Source organism: Pundamilia nyererei, unplaced genomic scaffold, assembly GCF_000239375.1.
Source record: "Pundamilia nyererei isolate P.nyererei 1_Seehausen unplaced genomic scaffold, PunNye1.0 scaffold00003, whole genome shotgun sequence".
Taxonomy (NCBI): Eukaryota; Metazoa; Chordata; class Actinopteri; order Cichliformes; family Cichlidae; genus Pundamilia; species Pundamilia nyererei.
Genome location: NW_005187404.1, coordinates 3,068,059 through 3,091,108, shown reverse-complemented (window position 1 = coordinate 3,091,108; position 23,050 = coordinate 3,068,059). Strand labels below are relative to the sequence as shown.

The 23,050-nt window shown below is 41.4% G+C and overlaps 1 protein-coding gene across 2 annotated transcripts in view; it reads left to right on the top strand.

Moving 5' to 3' along the window:
- The window catches only part of LOC102206981 (galactosylgalactosylxylosylprotein 3-beta-glucuronosyltransferase 1), an 83,721-nt gene that overhangs the window by 18,648 nt on the left and 42,023 nt on the right, over positions 1–23,050 (top strand). For both annotated transcript variants that reach the window (XM_005720668.1, XM_005720667.1), the window contains exon 2: positions 12,419–12,633. The gene's annotated coding sequence lies outside the window, so the exon portion shown is untranslated. The remainder of the gene's footprint in view (positions 1–12,418; positions 12,634–23,050) is intronic.

The following is a 23,050-nucleotide window of genomic DNA, read 5'->3' as shown; positions in this document are numbered from 1 at the left end:
CTACGATGTCCAAGAGATGAGTCATCAGTGACATCAGCAAATGTATTACATTTAGGAATGAAAACGGGGTACTGTGTATGAAAATTGCTACAACTGCTGTAAACAGTACTTCTGTTACATCCTGTGAATTAAAGCTAACAGTGTGCACTTCAGCCACATCCTGATTGTTTGACAAAAATCCACTGTGGTTGGGTGGAGAGGCAAAAATTACAAAATGCATTGTGGCACTGCACAGTCTGATCAGACTGGGAGTCAAATCCTTTGCTACATGAGTCTTCCAGACAAAAGTTGTCTGTCTTTAATGTTCCGCATCCAAAGAAGCTGGTGAATAGCAGCTTAAGGACAAATGCCCTCGCTCATTCATCAAAACCAGACAACCACTTCGTGCCCGGTGGCCCCAGTGACAGATGAAGACCAAAACATCTTCTGGGGGGCAAGAGCTTTGGCTATTTTTTATATTTTTTTTAAATCCATATGTGCTTCCCCTGGCTGCTCCCTACGCTACGGGATTATAGAAAGCCTCTCTACATTTTGTCTTGAGCAATGAACTGCATGACAAATTGCTCTTTGCACTTTAAGCCGAGTTCAGTAGGGTCCCAAATTGGCATTTAAAAGTGTGCAGCGAGAATGAGACAGATGTGGCTGAAGCGGGCTGTGAAGACGCGTGGAGACGTAAATCACATTTTGTATTTGGAGGCGCGGGGAGGCAGCCATCAGGGAGAAGTGATTATATTTGAAGGCCGGTATCAACTGGAGTCTTCGCTGCATATTGTTAGAAGTCGGCTGAAATGGGAGGAGAGTGCGCTGGTCGGAAAGGAGAAAAGAAATTAACTCACATAGAAATATGGGATTCCACGTTTCTTTCAAAGCTCTGAAAAAGCCTTTGAAGAATGACTGCCTTTCTAAACAACCTAATTCACCTAGGCGCAGATAGATCTGAATTTTTACACTATCACTCAAAAGCATATATATTTATGCCCACAGAAAACAGCAAACTATATTGATTTGAGAGCTGAACCTAAAACGGTCTATTCTTACAGCTTCACAGAGCACATAAAGACACTCTGGCAAAAAGGAGAGTTTACAGCTTTCTTTAATGCTGCATAAATGTGGGACTGTCCAGAAATTAGATAGCAGCAGCAGTCGAGGTGATACACTCTTTGTAACAACAGCACTCCCTAAGTGCTCCACTCTGCAGAGGGCTGTCTAGCACATCAACATGGGTGGTGAGACCATAAAGACTGACTTCTATAATGTAAAGTTAAACAGCTGCTGTCATTATTAGGTGTGACTAACCAGTCTTTGCACAACAAACACAACAATAACAAGTTTGCAAATAGCAAAAATCTCCAACATGGTTAGCTTTAAATTAACATTAGCATCAGTAATTAGCTTTACATTTTGAATATCAATACAACTTGTATTGATGTTGGGGGAAAGCCTTAAACATAATTCTACCTGAAGTTCAGAAGACGGTGATAGGCGGAGCTAAAAAAACAAAACAAAAAACAAGACTTCAGATCTTATAGAAGTCTATAAAAACTGTATTTCTGCCCTGACCCTTTTTTAAACAAGACCAATGGATGATGTCACAGTAGGTATGTCCATCATCTGTCTACACTGTCTTGCCAAGCACATTTATAAATAAAGTAGCTTGATTACCTGAGCCTATGAAGACATAGAATCAAGAGCTGACAGAGTTGAAATAGTAAAACCTAATAACAGGTCAATTTAAATTTTACATAATTTATCAACACTGTTAGTTAGCTAATTAGCTAACCAACCTGCACTTATGATACCCATTTCTAGGGAGACTTTGTCACTTGTTAGTCTGCCCTATAGGATCATGTTGCAGCCATGCAGTAGCATAGCTACACAAGCCAGGCTTGTGAAACAGTTACTTTAATACTAGTATTTTGCAGTTCTTTTCCCAGTTACCTGAAGGCTTACAGCGGGTGAATTGCTGAGACTCAGTCACACAATGAGTTAAGAGACAAAAAAAAGAGGCTAAAAAGCTTCAGAGCGGTTGGCTTATAGTCTAATTCCCAGTTACTCTGGCACTATGGGTGACCCATTCACATTACTTGGTCATTTTATTCAGTGTCAGTATTAAAGCTTCTGATTGATGCGGGTTTAAATTCAAATATGAGGGCTAAAACTGGCTATTTTCTCTGGTTTCTCAAAGCCTGTGCTGATCAGCGTCCATTTAAATGTCAAGACAGCGGAGATGTGCATGAGCTATCTCTCCCGCTCACTCCTTCACACACACAAGGACCAAGGCAATCATGGGCTTACACACACATGCACACACTTTGTATTAGCTTAATTATGAACTGACTTTGACTCTGACTTTCATTTTGCAGCTTAAACCGCCCATGCCCCCAAATGCAAAGGAATCCATAAAACCCTTAAACTTCCCCGGATAATTCTTATCATCAGTGGCTCTGTGAAGTGTCTCGGTGTACTTTAGAGGATTTTTTTTCGGCCTCTGCATTTGTTTTATGAAGGCTGAGTTGCAAACTGTGTTTGGTTTGATGTTTGCATATGTTATTGATTTTTTTTCTGAGTGCTCAGGGTGGTAAATAATCACAGTGGATATATTGCTGCGCACGCAAGTTTAGCTTTGTTTACAGAGACAGAGCTGTTTAATTGCACTTTGTGCTTAGTGCTCAAAGCAGCTTGATATGGAAATTTATTGGATTTTCGAAATTTGTTCAGTATAATTGAATTTATTGCTTGGCTGTCTCTTGTTTAAAAGAGATTCTCAAGAAACTGCATTGCACTATGCAACGTATATATCTGCCTATTAGGTAAAACTTCTTAACTTTTAACTGATGTTAAAGCAGCAGTGATTATGACTCAGCCTGGAATCAGCCTAACGCTTTATAACATACAGCATTCATATTTTAAAGGGCTGTTTTGGAAACAAAACTATTCTACGACCACTTTTCACTTTGATTGGACTTAACTGAAAAACATAGCTAAAGAAATCTTTCTGATCCCACTGTTTCCTTTCTCTCAAAGAAAATTGTCATCTTGGTTTATTCGCCTTAACTTCCTGCAGACCTTCTCATTTTGACTGCTGTCGTCTTTGCAGTACCTCCTCGATGCTTTTGTTTTGTCTCTACATTTCACTCGCGCTCGGTCTGAAGACATTTTACAGACACGGGTTTAAAAATCAAAACTAACAATGTCTCCCTTACGGCTGCAGCAAGCAAATTGTGAAGCAGAAGGATGCTTCGGAAAAACAAATACATCGTATTAGGAGATGGGCTTTCCTTACCTGCTCATATGGGTTTCTGTTATGTGGAGCAGGCACAAAAATGTCAAAAAAAATACACCAGTTTTCCCCTCTGAGGTCAGATAATAGATTAAGCTTGAGACCTCCACGCCCCCAACTTCAATGTCAGTCACTCCCACTGAGCCCAGCTTTTCGGTAGTAAGGAATTCTAAGTCTCTTACACACATTGCTGCACACATTGCATCCTACCAATCATTTCATGAAGCCACTTTTTTTTCTTCCTCTTCTTCTTTTTTGCCTTAAGCAAGCGTTACACATGGTTGAGCATCTACAGGGAGCCGCGGTGAACCTGCCGTCTCAGTATGACAGGTTGGTTTCCAAATAGAGATAATTCCCACAACCACTGAAGACATAACTGCATATATTTGCATGAATAAAGCAAACCTATAGATCTGTATGTACTATATGTGCACATATTGTGTGTAATATGCAGCAATCCTCTCACACACTGAAGGTAAGACGCTTAGCAGAAAGGTAATTGGATTCTGTGAGATTATCAGAACGGGCATCTCTCCCACCATTAATCCGCACAGTGAAATATGCAGATGAGAGTTTTTTATCTTTGCTAACATCTACAGTTTGTAAACAGATTCTTTACCTCTGAATTACATCAAACAAGCTCTTAAGAAAAGTCAGTCAGCAATTACACCACAATTCCTCCGGTGTCTGCAGCGTGATCTGCCGTGTCAGCATATCCAACTCTTTGTTAGGACACTTGCAATTAGAAGAAGAACTTCTTAATGGTGAGAAATCCCATATTGCAAGCGAGATGGTCTCAGTGTCTTCGCATCAACCAAGCTGACAGCGTGACAGCAAATAAGTGAAAAGAACAGAGAAACTAATACAGAGCCATTCTCCCATGTAGGGTCCTCAGGAACCTGGCAGAGGGAAGGTGTTTTCAGGACCAAATGATGGGCTGTTTGATAGGTTTGATCTGTCTGAGCTTGTCTCTAATGGCACACAGTCCAGCGCATGATGAGAGTGAATCAAATTAATTCACAGGAATCTGCAATTACAATAGGTTGTGGGTTTTTTTATGACTTGTTCAAAGATTATGGAGAGTTGGTTTGTTTTGAAATAACACAATGCGACTGACTGATGTTGGCCACAGATTTGAAAGACTTTCCATAAACAGAGCCTGAGGGGAGCATAAAATGTGCTGGACTCTGCATTTTAAAAAGTTTTGGGGGTGAAACAGACACAGGAGCCTCTCGCAGTCCTGTCGAATCAGCTCTCGGATAAATGAACTACCGTGACTCCCAATCTATCACTATAGATTCAGCCACATCCTTTCTGCAGAGTATGATGTTTGCTCTGCTCCCCGGTCAATGGATTGAAAATGCATCCTTCGCCAAGTGGCCACATCGCCGTATCAAATCGAGATGAAATGTCACTGTAGCTCAGAGCAGTGTCAACTCACGACACCCTCTGCAGTCACCAGCGATGTCTTCGCGTTGTTGTGACTGAACGGGAAGCATTGTGTTATAGGAATGCAGAAATCAAAATTCCCTGATCAAATGTGAAGTGCTGCCTGAGAGAGAGGAGTGTAGCAGACAGCGCTCTGTCAGTCCTGCTGACGGCAGACGGGGTGGATGCCTCGTCATTCCTGTGTTCTGATCTGACCTGTCAGTAGAGATTCGTGCAGTGAAAATCTTCTCTAGCCAGAAGTGCCTCCTCCCCCTTCTGACTCAAAGCTTGACCCGAATTAATAAGATGGATGGTTATAAATTGTTCTAAAATGCTTGAACCTGCCCATTAATGAGTTTGTGATGCTGCTCAGCTCCCACTGTTTGTCAGATGATGCAGTGAAGGAACTTTTAACCACGTTTTTATTATGGCGGGCAGTCTCTCTGGTTAATATTATGTAGCAGTACCGATCCAGCCAGAGTGTTCATGTTCTCCTTAATGCATGCCCTCTTACTTAAGCTTCCAGTTCAATATGTACCGAAGCTCTTCAATTTCCCCAAGCCCTTGCAATTATGCAGACAAAAGAGTATGAGCCATGTGATTGTGTTCTACTGCAGAAGGTATATTACCTTTTTAAGGTGTCAACGAGAGTTCCTGAGGGAGAATATAATTGCAGCTTGGGCAGGATTCAATAGTTAGAGCATGTAAGAGGGATTTTCCTGGTGTTTGCCTGACTGCACCAGTGGCCACATTTGACTTCAGACTGTGAGTGCAGTTGTGGAGTGAAATATGTAGGTAACCTGATACATCATCAGAGGTCAGCGCTGCTGCAGAAGAATTCACAGGCCGAAGCAGAATCACTCTGCCCTGCCTTTTCATCTGGGACCATTATTGGGAAGAAATTTTGACATGCAAATTCAAATGTGAGTGTGCTTTTGTTACACTCTGATTCTGAAATCCAGCAACGATGGAAACAAACAAAACTGCATGAAGGCATTCAGTAGCATCTTCACTGTCATTCTCACCAGTTAGAATAACAGATGTCACCTCCAGCAGATTACGTCAGCTCTTGCTATTTTACCTCTACTGTGTGGTAAGCCAACAATTAAATGATGAAAACTCTTGTCTGAGGGAATAGGCACTTTTCTGAGCCAGTTTTTTCTGTAGCTCCTTCTCGTGTCAGGGAAAAACAGATTGCATTGTGTAATTTTATGATGATTCATTCTTTGGATCAAGTTGGTTAGCATGCAAATGTTTTCTCAAAAGTCAGATCACAGATATACAGATTAAAGCTGAACCAATCCGTCATTCATTTATGGGCTTCCATTTTCTACAGGGGATTTTGGCTTGTTTTTGTCATCTCTTATTTTTCTCGAGCCAAATAAAAGCGCTACAAGTCACCAACACCACATGCACAGGTGAGAAGTCCAGTTCAGTGGCTCATATTAGCTGAGGTTAAGCCTAGCAAACTGCTAGTAGCTACAGCTTCCTGTGCTGCCAGCCAGCTGTCACTGTTTTAGGCCCATTCCACCCGCCGTCATCGCCCTCGCAAATTGCGTTGAACACAGAAAGTGACGTCACATCCACCGCCGCAAGCCACGCGTTCACTATGCGGTTTCTGTCGTGCACCTCTCAATCAGTCAAGTGACACAGCTGAAAGCAACAGTGTATGAGCTTGCTGGGTTTCACTGCCATAATATTATACAAAGGGAGATGAGGCAACAGTTTGAAAAGATGAAACTTTCTTGAAAAAACAACTGCAATTTCTTTACTTCCCATTTTGATTTCTTCTGCTTCTCTTATGGATGTTTTGCCTGAGTACTGACGCCTGTTATTCAAGACAATACTGCAGTGAGTACTGGTATAAATGGTGGCAACATCACTGTTCAGCAAAATAATTGTCCCATAAGTGCACATGTCCATCATGTATAACTCTAAGCCCTGATTATTAAGCTAAAGATCATCCCTGTATATTTGTCATATAGTAAACGTGTTCATTTCTGCTCAACAGTCTAGCATATTAACATGTAACTTTATTGGAATTGACCCACTTTCAGAGCCAAACTAAAGCAGCTTTAAAATTGCAGGTTTATTTGCACTTTTTTAGCCCCCGCAAGTTGCTGCCCACATATTAACTCAACATAAAATATGTATGACATGTACATAACATACCTGTTATGTATCAAAAGATTTACTAATGATATTTGGTTTCATTTTCAGTTTGTAAGATAAGTGTGCATAGGGTATTTGATTGGTTTTTATGACAAGCATCACTGTGATGCAACATCTTAACATTTGGCTCAAACCACTGAGATACCACCAAAGCTGTTAGCATGTTCCAGAGCTTTTGTGGATATGGGGCAAGTTATCTGAATATTAAATATACAAGCACAGTAACTTACTCTGAAGTGCGAGCATACATGCTACAATCAAGACTGTCTCCTTTTGCAGCGTATCATTAACTTAAAAACTGTAACAATGCTCTCTGAAGCGCTAAAGAGAGCAGAGGTGTTTTTTCCTTCACAGTAGTCACATGGAGTATGATACTGTGAAGGAACAAACTAAAGGAAAGAGAGTGATGAATATTTCAGACGTCAGGCTTTTTGGCTTTCTGAAGTGACTGCTACAGCTATGATAAGAGAGCTCATAAACATTCAGCACGGGAGGGTGACTAAACTTAAAGCCATGGAGCATGTCATCGCCTTCAAAGTTTTCCAATGACCATTTACAATCTCACCTTTTTGTCAGTGCAATGCACGCAAGCAAAGATGATAGGCAAGGCTGCGGGGACACGCAATACAGTTACACAAGAGGGAAACTGAATCACTCCTTGACTGTTTCTTGAACCCTCACAGAAGTTGGAAATGACCCAGAAGGTTGAGTGACAAATGTGCAGATGAAAGCCATCTAGAGAAAGATAGAGCCGGCTTCACTTTTGGGAGTGAATGTGCTATTTACTGTAACGATACTGCACATGTGAGCACATGGCATATAATTCCCTCCAAGGGTAAAAGTCTAAAGGGATGAAGTACACAGCAGATTTGAGACTGGGGTCAAACAAAACATATTTATTTATTTACTGTCACTGAAATAGCTCTCATCAGTATTTGAAACATTATATTAACACAGCACGAAGCACAAAGTCTGACCGCGATAAGGGTAAGACAACAGCGCGAGGCAAATAAATAGTTCTTTTGATTTAACCTGTGCCAAGCTTTTCTAACGCGCCATCAGTCCCAGCTGCCTTGTGTTGCCATGGCAACTGATGGTCAGGCTGAGCTCGGCACAGTACAGTTTTGGTCTTGAGAAAACCATAAACAGGAGAACAAACAAAGACTGTTCTCCAAAGCTGTGATGAGAAGAAAAAATAAAAACACACACACACACAGGGTTATGTTGATACCAGCCTGTGTACTGTCACAAGCATGCAAATTATCTCACTTGAGTGAAGCCTCTGCTACATCCATCATTCACAACTCGTGCTATTTCATTGTGTCAGTGCACAACAGCGTGCAATTAAACTGTATACCTCGCAGAATGCACGGAGGGTGTCGGGAGATTATTGCTGTAAAATCGGCAAATAAATCACCTCCAAGATAATTACATCACATCTTTGCTATTGGGCCTGTGGCATTTCCCTTTTCTTTTTTTCTTTAATGTGTGTATAATGAAAGGCTTACATTAAATTCAGCGTGCATCTACCCGGTTGATAATCGGCTAAATGGGTAATTATGATTTAACTGGATGATTGCGAGTTCTGAGGGCTCGGGGGCGACCTGCACACTTGACGATTGTTCTTGTAAAAGGACATCCTGTGCTCTGCGGCTCGGCCTTCATTGAGCTGTCAGGAGCTGTGGGGGACGCAGCTCTGTCAACATGCCTTCCCACCTCTGCCATCCATAGGATCGATCACACCGCCGCCACCTCCTAGAGAAACCCAACCACCGCAGCTCCTCCAATTACTGCTGATGGGCCACATCTTTCTATCAGACTGGGTGTCAGAGCCATACGGCGCCTTTCAGAGACAGGGACAGAAAGAGGAGGGAAAGGATAGAATAGCGAGCTTGAAGTGGAAAGAAGAGGAAGAGAGAGGAAGAAGGGACGTGGTGACAGGCGTGCACAGCTGGTGAAACCTTCCATGTTAGACTTTGCCAAGACGGATGTTAAACTTAGACCCGCGTGTGCATTATTAATATTGACTACGTACACGAGAATAAAGAAGCATTTACTCACTAACTGACACGTCTGAATTAATCATAGAGGCACGATCAATTCTCTTTCATGATGAACCTGGCAGCTTCCTCTTAAATGACAGACGTCGTCAAGAATTTTTTTTTTAAGAGCCAACAGCTCAGTCATTATCTCAGGTATGACCTGACATGCCATCAAAAATTCATTAGAGGACCTAATGTTGTTTTTATTTAGCTTTTTTGTTTTTTCATCATTATTGATGTCTTTAGAATCCAGTATTTCTATCAAAAAATGTGTACTAGTGATGAACAAGGGTGATTGTTGGATTAGTTGGTAGAATTTCTGCAGTGGAGTCCAGCAAAGGCCCCACCCTCTGTTGACGCAGAGATATAAAACAGTTTCCATAGTGAATCTTGCTGAAAATAAGCATCCACTTCTGTTTTCCCATAGCGTACTGATTGCCTTTTTAGCCTTGGGCAAGTAAATCTATGTGGATACAATATATTGTTGGGGGTCTATATACTTTAAGTGTGCATGTATGTGTGTGTGCTACATGATATGGTACTCACATGGCTCCCGGTGGGTCTTTCAGGTTTAGACTGAACTGGGAAGAATAGAACCTGCAGGGGTGTTAAAGCTTCTCTTTCGGACTCCGGGCTTAGAAAATGGTGCAGCAGTGAGTGTACATACAGAAACACGAATCTCAAACACAATCAAGGGAGGAATATCTGCAGGTGCACTTTTGTTTTTACGTTAATTGCTTCTTTGTCTGCAAGTCAGGCTTTGTTCGTGTAAGACAACTTCTGGGTTATGAATTATCGCTCCTTAATGATCGTGCGTGCAAAAAATAGCATGTGTGAAAGCAAGTGCACCCCCACCTGTGTTCTGATGGGCTACATTAGTATGTTTGAAGTCAATCAATACCAACGCTAGCCTGTCTCTGATTCCTCTCCTTGCTCCCAGAATCCAATCTTACATTTTCAGGTTTTTGGCTCTTCATCCGTCACTGTCAGATGCACAGATTGACGTGGTCACAGTGGTCATTTCGTATTAGAGCCACCGCGGCCCTCTGCGCAGTGGAGAGATTGTCTGAAAAGTGTGTCTCCCTCAATGTGTGTGTGTGTGTGTGAGACAGAGAGAGAGGGTGTGTTTTTAAGTGTTTGCTGTCTGGTCATGGAGCAGAACATGATAGAACAGTGGTTGAATGGTGTTAGAGCCAGCTGCTGGAGTATGGAGTTGGTGCTTGAATGAGTTTTCAAGTACTTTGGACATTTTAATACCACATCAAATGCATCACTCTGTTGTTTTAAGACTTAGTTGTAGTTAGATGCTTTACTTAAGAATGGCAGTAGCCCTTTATCACTGTTTCCCTTTTTATTTTTTAACTGTTCGAAGAGTCGATGCAGGACTGCTTCTAGCTGTGATGAGCACAAAGACATTATGCTGCCATGTAGATGCTGAGTTGTGTTTCAAGAAGCCATTGTCTTGGTCAGTGGAGGCGTGGTAAACAGTGCTGCCAGCCAATCACAGATGTAGCTCAACAATTCCGCATGTGGAAATGTAGAGATGTTGGTGGGTAAATAATAAAATGCAACAATCTCCGGCAAACATCTAAAGCACTCTAACGTCAGCATCAATGCCATTATTTGTGATGTACCACAGCTCCTATCAGCGGTGTACTGTTGTAACCATAGCTACCTATTTTGGTTTAGTGCTGGGTTTTATCTTGAACCCCTGATGACCTACAGCACAGCTTGAGATTCTTTCTTTGGTCACCCAACTGCATAACCTGAACATTATTGCTGTTTGTGCCTACTGGGTAACAAGGTCCCTTTGAATACTTAAAAATATTTTTCCTTTAGTTTTCCAGTTTCACTGGCCCTGACAGCTGTCTGTTCACATCACATTATTATTTTTTGGTGTGTGTGTTTTTTAATTTCCCATGCTATTTTAATCATATATCTCTAAAAAAATTTTTTAGAAGTCCGATATTGCTGTGGCTCTGGGAATAACCGTGACACTTCACAACCAACTCAATGAAAATAAAGTAGCATTGGTAGCACAATGATACATTGTTCCCTGTTGTGCAAGAGGTGCAGGTTTGCAGTCTTTCATCTCTGTCATGTCAAAGCACAATACAACATTGTGTGATGGAGACAGAGGGCGCGTGTTTGTGAGTGATGTTGTAGGTACCAGGAGAATACATATGAATTTACCATAGGGTTCTTTTTGCTTTGCCGATAGATGGATAGTTAGAATGTGGAAAAAATAAAAATAGTATATTCTACAATAAATAAACAACTAAGTCAGAGTAAAAGGTCCTCATACTGTGAGATAAAAAAATATACACGTACAACAGTGATATAAAAAAAACAGAATGAATTTGCATTAATAATTAATATAAACACTATAAATCTAAGAAAACGTGACAAGGAGGTATTATACAGAAATACTGAAGTAGTGTAATGTGCAGGTCGTCCTCAATGTGGGGGATATTCATCTCTGACGTCTTTCAGCCTGTCTTTGTACTAGCTGATTCTTCCACCTCAATTACAGTAGCTTCATATTCATTTCCAATGGCTTCCTTTTTAGTTGTTCCCATTTTATGCTGCCGAGCGTGCTTCACATTCTTGTGCTCGGGATGAGTCCAACAGAAGGGGCATTTCCCGTGTTTTTGAGATAATTGCTTGCTCCCCTTATAAACAGCCCCTGTTGAATTTAAATTAAGCCAGTAACAAGCCTGCAGCATAGCATGCCCTCTGGATTGCACCCTGTCAATAGGCTGTTAACGTGTCCGACCCTTGTCTTATTTTGCCTCGTGTGGCATCAGCTGTTCCCCTTGTACATCCGCAGCGGCTGCCCACAGGCGAGTACAACCAACACAGTGGCAGATGAGGACGCCAGAGGAAGTCTCATCAATAATGGAGAGCGGTAGAGGAGGAGGAGGGGAGGAGGCATGTAGAGGAATTGTGGTAGAGTGAGTGAGAAGTGCAGCTGGTGTGTTTCTTTCATTTCTTCCAAATGGACATTTTGAAATGATGCTCCCCAGAGGCCACGCATAAGAGGAATGCAGCTATTAATAGCTGATGGGTTGAACAAGTTGTTAAAGTGCTTTTTTGTGATTCATTTTTTTCCCCAGGGAGCAAAACAAATAAAATAATAATTTTTCTTGGAGGCCATGCAGGTACCTGATTTACAGCTTGACCAAAACACAGACTAGCAGATTGCACTCCATGAGACACACCCCATGAGTCAAAAAACTATTTCTTGTCTGTCAAGCAGCATGCAGCTTAAGCTAGGAACAGACACACACACACAATGATTATCTTTCCTGACAGCTGTCCAGATGCAAACAGAAAATCTGTCACACGGCCACCGAGAATGACCGCGTGGCTCTCGTAGTGTGGCAGCTCCTCCGCCCAGCAACCATCCTGCTCGTTCCTTCCCTCAATGCCCCTCATTGTATTAGCAAGAGGAGGACCATTCTTACTCACATCTCTCGTGCTCTTGTTTCCCCAGGGGCCAGCCCAGAGGAAGTGAAACTGTTGCAGGAGTTCGGATGTCACCCCCGTGTCACGGCTTCCACTCAGCTTGACCAGCTACACCCACACACAAACATATCTCTGCTCCCCGAAGGACGCCAATTAACGGCAGGCCTGAGACAAAGAGCAAGGAAGAAGGGAATACGCTCTAGGAGGCGCCTGTACCTGCAGTGGAAGGGGACAGCACTGCTTGTGAGTATCGCATTGTTCTCGTGGTGCTCGGGTGAACACATTTTCGCACAACTGATCATGTGATGCTACCTATTTCATATCTTTTCCATAGCAAAACAAAAAGAAATTGAGTTCATAAACATAATGAACAATATGAGATATGTAAGATATTGACTTTCTTGTTAGGTGCAATGCAAATGTAGCTAGAAGTGTTTTTCCAATATCACAATAGATTTTATCTGTGTGTATCTCTTAGAAACAGCTGGGCTGAACCTGGCAATCTTGCTTTGTTCTCTTTTTTCCTGTTACTTACACAGCAGCTTTATTTATCTATTTTTCTACAGGAGAGCTAAATTTAACACTCAAAGGATGTGGTTAAATCTTTCTTACTCTCAGCCTCACTCTATCACGGCTGTCTTTCTTCTTTATGTCTTGTTTCCTGTCCAATAGAAGTTACATTTCCCAGAAAATCCAGCAGAGGAATTAGGTAGACGACAGGGGCAAAATGATCTGGCAGATCCACTTACCTCCTCTGTCTATGATCCCCCTGGCCTCTGATATTATTAGAGGTTGATATATATGTAGAGAACAGCAGCGTGAGAAGGCTGGGTAGGGGAGTAAGATGGGGAAGGCAAGGTGCAAGAGCTCAAAGACCCAGGGCTGCTGATGACAAAGCCGAGGCAATAATCTGAAGGTGTAAAAGCTGGAAATGATTAGACAGTGAGGGGAGAACAACAACTGGAAAAGATTTCAATGTTAAATCACTCGCAGACTCAGATTTCTCCTCCTTACAGCTCTCAAAGAAAATATAGATATAAATATAGATATGATGGCTCTAAGCTTTTTATTGTTATAAAACATGAGCAAAATAAAACATGTTAGCACTAGGATATCACGGATGTGCATGTAATGCAAACGCAGGTCAACCAAGTCCATTTCACACTTTGCCTCTCTAAAGCGTGAAATGGACACAAAGTTGTAGTACCAGCAGGGGGAGACAATATGTTTGAAGCCAAGAAGTCGGTAGTGAACAAGGAAGGCATGAAGTACATTCCAGTCCCTCTATGGCACAGGTGTCGAACTCCAGGCCTCGAGGGCCGGTGTCCTGCAGGTTTTACATGTGTCCTTGATCCAACACAGCTGATTTAAATGGCTAAATGACCTCCTCAACATGTCTTGAAGTTCTCCAGAGGCCTGCTAATGAACTAATCATTTGATTCAGGTGTGTTGGCCCAGGGTGAGATCTAAAACCTGCAGGACACCGGGCCTCGAGGCCTGGAGTTCAACACCCCTGCTCTATGGCTAGGTTGCTAATATTTACATGTAAATGTGTTCAAAATGTCTCTTTAAACACTTTTTGTGATTATTTTCATGTTAGCTTGAAATAAAATATCGCAAGTTACTACATCGCCATACTACTGCATTTATGCAACCCACTGCTACCGCTTTGCAGTATACAGTATAGGTCTTAGATAACTTATGGACCATTAACTAAGATCAAAACACCAACTAATTAAACATGCCTGATATTTAGATAAAGGGTTTAATTCATAAAGAGAAATCCAGTAGAAACAAAAATTCGTTGAAAAAAGTGGTTTAATAGAAATTCATGCTTTTGTGAAAAGGTAGACTACAAATACAGCTCTTAGATGTCCTTTTACTACAAGCAGCTATTTTCTTAGTGTGCTACTAGGTTTTTGTTTGGACAGTCAAGGTTAACAGGCCTACCATTACTTTTGATTTGGCAAAGACACAAGTTTGACATATGTTTTGTTAATTTTTTGCAAGAAGCACATCGAGAGCACAAACCATCAAGGCTGTTCACGCTCTAGGTGTTATTTATTTTCACTGATGTACTGTAGTATTTGTTTTTTCTGTACGGTCATTTGGCTTCCTTTATCCTTTTTTTAATGTACTTTAAGGTGTACCTTGGATGATGTAAGCCAAATTTTAATGGATTGTTAACATGACCCTACTCTACACCCCTACAAAGTTTTATCAGTATTCATTCAAAGCTATGGTGATTACAGTCACACAAAACATAACCTCCTTTGAGAAGGTGACAACAACAGATTAGTGCTGGATGGTCTGCCACAAACTTCTGCAAAGACATTCTTAGTTTAGATCACTGCTGACTTTCGTGAACTCTTCACTTTTCATAATCGGAAATTCCTCAACAATTATTGACTGGATTGTCATGACGTTCCCCTCAGAAACCTTTATAAATAAATTTGTGAAACTTATTTGAGTCATAAGCTGCACGATACCTTGACTTGACCCTGCAGCTCACCATGATTAGGCATCTCCTGTTTGCATTTGTGGATGCTCCAAGGCCTGTCTGGGAACTTTTTTCTGAATTAGAAAGAGAGGACAAGATCTTGTTGCTCCTTTTTTGTGACTAAAGGGGAAAAAGTTGTGCTCACCTTATCTGGAAGAGATTAGGCTAGTGAAAAAAATCATAAACGTGTCCTAATACGGTCCGTAAATGTGTGTAGTCCCCTCTGTTTTCATCTGCACCAATTTGCAGTGAATCGCCCTGCATATCACAACTGGGTCTACTAAGTGGTAATACCACATGAGTGAAAACCTCTCAGGATTTCTCCAACACAATTTAACACATAAAAAGACTGCATTATATTATAAAATCATTGCATTTATTCAGCAACAGGGTAGTGTAACCACACTGACTTCAGCATTTAGCCACAGAATCCACACAGGATCTCCTCTGCACACTGTCCACAACCATTAATTAGCGGATATCTGTGCGAGTACGTGGAGATCATGGATGCAGATAAATGCCAAATGTGCCTGCTGTTGAGTATAAAGCCAAATTATATTCTTCTGTCTTAAATGTAAATGTTTTGGCTGAAAAGAAAATGACTGACTTCAGGGTAACAGACCAAAAAGCCAAACAACAAACAAGGAGCTGTGTCAAATGCACATACAGGTCCATGCATCAGCTGTAATGATGTAACTGCAGAGGTCTGTAAGTGCACTTACATATCCGCACGGTCTGTGCTGAGACTGACCATCAAAAAGCATTTAACAGACTCTAAGAGTCTGTTAAACTTACAATATTCAACACAACAACCTTGCACTATGCACTACATGTTTAAACGACAGGAGTTAACTTTCTTGGACTTTTTAAAGAATATTGCCACTGTCGGTGTCCTTAAAGGCAAACTGCCTCCTCTAACATGTAAAAAAAAAAAAGTGGCACAACACTATAACACTTCATGATCATAGCTTTATTTACAGTCTCTCCACCAAGCTTAGAGCAAATAGCTTATGTTGGGTAATAATTTAGATAGCACTCCAAACCCCTTTAATTAGCGCCGACTAATCAACATAGCAGCTTCTCATCATAGATTTATGGACAGCCATGATTGCTGCCAGGGTGAAATTAACTCTTTCCATCTGCAGGGAACTGCTGAAAGATGCTTGGCTCAAACACACTCCTCCTTCTCACACACTGACATGAGCTTAAGCAGGCAAACACGCACACATAAACACACACATGCATATATGCAGATGAGACTTGTCTCTTCCTTCTGGCTGTCTCTGTAGAGCTGCCACACATGCTGCGTTGCGTCTCGGAGCACCAGGAGGCCGGGGTTGACTTGAATTAAACTGAGAGGATGTCCTTTCCAGATCTGCAGACGGCCACACAGAAACACCCCAGTGCAACCCCCCACCCCCAGCTCCTCATCCACCCACAAGAAAAAGACAGTCAGAAAAAGACAGAAGAAGAAAGAGCATAAGGGAGATAAATGAAAGAAAGGAGGGGAAAGAAGTGAGGCTAGAGACGGGGTGGAGAAGAGGAGAGAGTTAATAAATAATAGGCAGGGAGAAATTGCCTGTGAGAGATAGGGTTGGGAGATGAGGTGGAGTTGGAGGAGGACAGGAGAGTAAGAAGAAGGGAAGGAAGATGAAATTATGTGCATGTGTGTGTTCATGATAGAGTTTGGCAGAGAAAGAAGAGAGTTGAGACAGTAAGCCTGGAGAAGCTCATGCCACCGGGGGCATATTGAATATACAGAAGATCCTTCTCCTTTGCCTGGTTAGTAATAAAAAAAATACACACACCAGTGGTTTATAACAATAGCTACAACATAAAGCACTCTTTTCAGGCAATATGTCATCAAAGCAACAGCCAATCATTATATTTTCAGACATGGCAGTCTACTAGTATTTAAAGGAAGAAACATTAGTCAGGCAACTAAGAAGCTCCCATCTTTTTTCAAACGTGGGATTTTGATACTGTCCCTGTCACAACACTGCTGTGGTTTTCAGCTGAAGACAAGACATTTTATGACCGCACCATTAACTATTGTAACAGATTCACTGGGCAGATGATCCGAATGCTGGACATGGGCGGCAGAGATAAAATCCAAAATCGAAATCTGTAATCGACTATCTTGAGGTCACACAGGCACTCAGGCAGAGTCTGACTCTGAACAATGATCCATAAACAAATGCAAATCAGAAACAAAAGAAAACATGGAAAATATAGCTCTGAAAGCGACAGGAAAGCTTGGCTGTGAAGAATGACAAGACAATCTGGAGAGAGTGATTCATAACTACTGGCAGGTGGTGTTTAAAAAAAGCAGGGAAACAAAACCAAGATTAGAAGTAAAACTACTGAAACTCAAGTGAGTGATTTCAAATTAAATCAGGAAGTAACTAAACAGAAACCCCAAATAATGACAACAGTAAATAACTGCGATGCACATTTTGCTTTTATACGATGAATAAATGACTCAATCAGCGACTCAGTCAACTCTGAAAGTAAACATTAATTCATAAAGATGAACTCCAATAGTCTGTGAAACACAAGCAGGGGTGAAATAGCATTACACAAAACTGAATTAAGTCTGTAAAAAGATTATTTGACATTTTTCTTTTTTGTCTGTGTTTCATTTCTAATCAAGGTTGATGTTAGAAGCAGGGAAAATGGGCAAGTGTAAGGATTTGAGTGAGTTTGATGACAAGAGCCAAGTCGTGGTGGCTGGGTCAGATCATTAGGATGCACTGTGGGAAGAAGGCAAGCCGATAGAGGCAGTGTGATGCTTTGGACAACGTTCTGTTGGGAAAGCTTGGGTCCTGCCATCCAGTATTCTGTGATGCCTGAGGCCTCTTTCAGCAGGATAATGCACTCTGCCATAAAGCAAAAATTATTCAGGAATGGTTTGACAAACACAACAATGAGTTTGAGGTGTTGATTTGGCCCCCAAATAACCCCAGATCTCAATCCAATCGAGCATTTCTGAGATGTGGTGGACAAACAATTCCAATCCATTGAGGCCTGACATCGAAACTTGCTAACATCTTGGTGCCAGATACCACAGCACACCTTCAGAAGTCTAGTGGAGTCTAAGTCTCTATGGGTCAGGGCTGTTCTTGCAGCAAAAGGCGGAGCAACACAATGTTAGGCAGGTGGTCATAATGTTGTGCCTGATTGGTGTATGATGTAAGGCTGATGATGCTTTATGTTGCTGCTCCACTGGACTCCTGTGCTATACAATTACAGCTTAAGCACATAGCTGTTCATGTGTTTATGGAGCCTGTCAGACAGTGTAATAGTGGAGTATAGGGACTCGGGTAATGAACACTTCAGTCATCAGTCACAGGTAACACCATGCGCAAAACACGTGCCTTAATGTGCCTCGGTCTTTAGTCTGAATGCTGAAGCTGTGATAATCTCCTGCATTGAGGTAGATTACAGCAGTGTCTGTGTATCCTGGCCCCAAGCTGCACAACATATTTACAATAGGCAATCTTTTTGTGCATCCCACCTCCAAACATTGTTATTAACAGTAAGTGCTTTTGCTATTCTGTTCTAGCATACTGCGTCTCTCCTATGCCCTGGATGACAAACACGTTAGAGACCGAATTTGTGTGTGTGTGTGTGTGTGTGTGTGTGTGTGTGTTGAGCAAGAAATTGGAACATAAATTATTAAGTGAGAATGCACCTTTAAAATATAGAAAAGAAAAAAAAGCACCCACTGTATTTTCTACTTATGCCTGCAAAGTAGGCGATCCTTGAATTTCCTGCCTAAGATGATGCAGGATGAGCTTGTTACCCTTAATACAGCAAAGGCTTTGCTCATCATTGTTGCTCTAAATCTACTGTAAGCCTTTCGCAGCATTTCTTCTGCCCTTTGTGGCACAAGCTTTGTTCTGTAATGACACTAAGCAGAAATTCGGCGGTCTGCGTTTTCTCTCATTTCAATTTAGGGCATTAGCTGCTGAATCATTCTCAGATTGATGATGCAGTTCCAGCCATGACACACTATCATTGTATGTGATTACTTACACGCAAGGGAAATGGCACTTCAAAGATAATAACACATATTTGGTGGTTTTCGGAAGCCCTTAAATGCATCAATATTGACTTGGATTCCCCACCCTGTTCTGCAATTACATTTGTGCCCCTGGCATTTTTTTGTAGAGCTAATTCTTACAAACCAAGCAAGCATACAAATGACTGACCTAAAAAAATGTGCTGAAAAAGCATCTCCTATGAAAATGCTTTGTGAATGAGTTATTGTTTAGTCATTTCTACATGGTTTTCAGACTAAGAGAGACCTTCTGCACCACCTACTAACTGCTGGCTTCAGGAGTAATGAATGCCTTGTTTTACGACACGCAAGCATAAAATATGCGCAAAAATATTCAAATGTGATCTTTTCCGAAATGCTAAAAGGCCTGTGTGCAACAGTAGCTTGCAGCAGTTCTTAATGGGGATGCAAAATGTAACGCACATGTATACAGAGCAGATTCTTCAGACGTGTATGATATCGTGTTGTAAGGTTAAAAGGAGTGAAGTGTTGTGCTATGATGCAACCGCTTGCAATTTCATTGTTGTGATGAGAAATGTCTCCTATTGTTACCCTCTTAAACACTGAATTATTCAGTGCACACCAACCTAGTTTTCCGCGTAAACCAGTCGAATAAGAGATAAGATAGCATTATTGTAACAAATACACAACTCGTGCTGACAGGATGCCAAATCGTGATTAAAAACACATGTTTTCTGCCCAGAAAAACAGGTCTAAATGGGTGCAGCAGATCAATGAAAATTCAGCATTTGGATAACTCCATTCCACCTCGATCAACATGACCCAAATAACAGCAGTCTCCTCGGCATGTTGGGATATATCCAGAAAGCCAGCTGAATGTAACGCTGTATGGTACCTGCACACAGCGAGCTCCTGCAAGATTAGATAACTAGAACTGCTTCAAGACTCAGCGAGGTCTTGGGGAATTGTGAAAGTTGGTATTGAGCTGTGTGATGAAACCCACACACGTATAGACAACATGAGGCCATCTGCGGCAGGCACAAATACAAATGTATCGACTTGTGCACTTGGACAAACCTGGAGATCATGAAGGCTTTTAAAGAACTTAAATCACCCCCAAAGCCCATCAGACCACATCAATGTGTGGTCTGTTATTAGGCAGTCAGTGGCCAGCCCAGCTACCGCAACTTAATAGAGCAACAGCCTCAGGTGGGAGGCAAAAAAGGAATACAGCAACATCGTCTCGCTCTGCAGCTTTACAGCCCAAAACAACCCTTCCAAAAGAGCCTTTTTGTTCAGTTTTCAAGCTTAACATATGGACACTGTGTGTGTTATTTTCAAATGGGCAGCCAATTGCATTTGGAAATAGATTTTTCGAAGTTAAAGTAAAACAGGGGAAATCTGCAGAATAAACGACATTATTATCAGTTGTCTTGCCTTAACTGTCGCAGTCCTGACGGTTGAGTTAGCCAAGAGTACTGAACACTGCCATATTAAGAGGACACGGTGTCTTTCTGCTCCTGCACTGCCACATGTCAAGATTATAAGATGCCTTCTTGGCAGATTTGTACTTTATAGTATCGCCAAGAAATCAAACATTTTCTGTTGAAGTTAGAGCTGAGCCATACTGATGTTGTGGCCAGCTATGTTTTTAGCATGGAAAGTCGTTATTTACCCAGAATTCGCAGAAAACCGGACAAAAACTAGCCCCCTTGTGCCATTTTGTGTCTGCAGTGGGATTGCCCCCCCTTTTGCTTTCAACAAATTCATATTTTAGAAGATGCAAATTGTGTGTGGATGCACAGGCGAGCAAACAAACAAATGGATATGATGATTAATAGCTGTACTCGGTTGCATTCAAGGCAGCGAGGTTGATAATGAACGGAGATATTTAAATGTTCTGAGCTCGCCAAGCATGACAAAACAAACACGCGGTAGTTCGTGGAGTGTTTAAGTTATAGACAAACACACACACACACACACACACACACACACACACACACTGAACAAAAGCAATTTAAGAAAAGTGTGTGAAGCTGCCTTGTCATATAGGAATTTTTTTATTATTAGGCCTGTGCTGCATGTGTTTTAAATTTTAAGTTCTGCTTGGGCCAAGATCCGCATCGAAATCTATAAACATAGATTTGGGGAAAAGAGGCTAATCAATGGAAAAAACAATCCTCTCCAATGTTCAATCAGAAGTTATTTGATAATGCAACACCACTACAGGGAGAAAGGGTCATTTCTCCTCTTGCTGGCACATACACTGCTCATGACACAGCACGAGAGAGGCGAGGAGAGAACGCCAGCCACTCAGAATCACATTAACGCACCGCCCTTCAAATTCTCCAAAGAGAGTGTGATACTTTTTGTTCAAACACTGGTTTATTCCTAGAATGATTATCCCATTTTCTTCCCTGCAAGCAAATGAATGTTAAGACATTTTGTGACAAAGACTGATAACGTGTGAGGAGTGGCAATGAAACTATGCAGGAAAATAATGAGAGCGTACACAGTCAGAAAATGAAAGCGTCCTCCATAGTTCACTGAAATGGAAAATCTTTCAAAAGAACAGTGACAATTATGAAAAAGCACATAATTCATATAAACATTTGACATTATTGTATGATTACAGAGAGATGAATGATTGTGTTAAGCAGGCAAGCTTTCTACCTGCTTAATGGTTATGCTCAATCCACTCAAATCATTTTTTAAAGGTCACAGGGCTTTAGAGGTCAGTCAGAATTTAGCAGATATATTCATCAAAGTCATGATAATATCTAATCTGCTTATGGTTCTTATTTTAAAACTGTGATAGTAATAATATTACTGGCCTTTAGTATTACTTTATAATGTGGATTTATAGGTCTTTAACCTAGAATGATTTGGTGTGGAGAGAAAGAAATCCAGGCCCTGATTCGTTTAATCTGCAGTAAAATGCATGCTCAAAGTGACTGAATAGAGCTTAGGTAACACCTGATTGTACTCCAGTCCCATCCATATCATCCCCTCCAACTTTGTTATTGTCCAGCCCTCTCATCCTGGAGGCTTTACAGCTGGATGGCCTAATTGGAACCATTTCCACATATAATATGGCAGCCCCACGGGGGCTCATTATGCAGTAGATACTGGTTAGACTGACCTCAGCTATTCTTCAGCCTCTGCCTCTTCGCAGTCCTGTGGTTTAGTCCGGTGATACGGTATGGTTTCCTTCATCCTACAGGCCATTGATTACCATTTGGAGGAAAAAATTCATGCTGGCTGTGTGATCATACTGCGTGTGACTGCGTTAGCGTGTAAGTTTTTGTGTTGCTACGGGCACGATGCTGGGCACTGCAGAAATGACTCATCTCTCATGTACCAAAACTCAAAAGAAATCAATGGCTGCTGCAAAGATATACACGCTACAGCTCCAGTTTGAGTAGCTTCGTGTAAAAATTGGGACATCTGTTTGATTTATAACAGCAAAGTTTATAAATAGCAGTTTAAATGGGTAGTTTGCTGTTTTGAGAAATGTATGGCTAGAGGAGAAGACTGATTCTACTGTCACGTCTGTCTGCTAAATACAAGGCCACAGCAAGCAACCAATTAGCTTAGCACAGACATAGTAAACAAGTGGAAGCTGCTAGCTTACCTCTGTGTGAAGGTAGCAAAATCCATCTACCAACACTCTAATTGGCAGTGTCTTTTTTTAAACCAAGACTTTTAGACTGAAGTGAAAAGCAAAAAATTGGAGCCCTGTGGTGAATCGATTCTGGCCTCTTTGCTAAGATTAGACTTTTAGGTGCTTTTTTCACTGTTTTTCCTCACCTAGCTTAAAGTGAATAGACATCTTTCAAGAAAGAAATCCCCTTTTTTTCAACTTTATTGCTGTCAGTAGTAACACACATGGACAAAAGTGCTGGGCCAACCACACAGTACACCTTTAGAACATGCTCAACTATGGAAACCCATCCCATGAAGCTGCAGCTGACAGAGGAGGCACTGCACAGTGTTAGCAACTTTCACACTTTACCTCTGCGCTTGGCGACCCCACCCAATAACATTACAGGGAGTGCAGAATTATTAGGCAAGTTGTATTTTTGAGGAATAATTTTATTATTGAACAACAACCATGTTCTCAATGAACCCAAAAA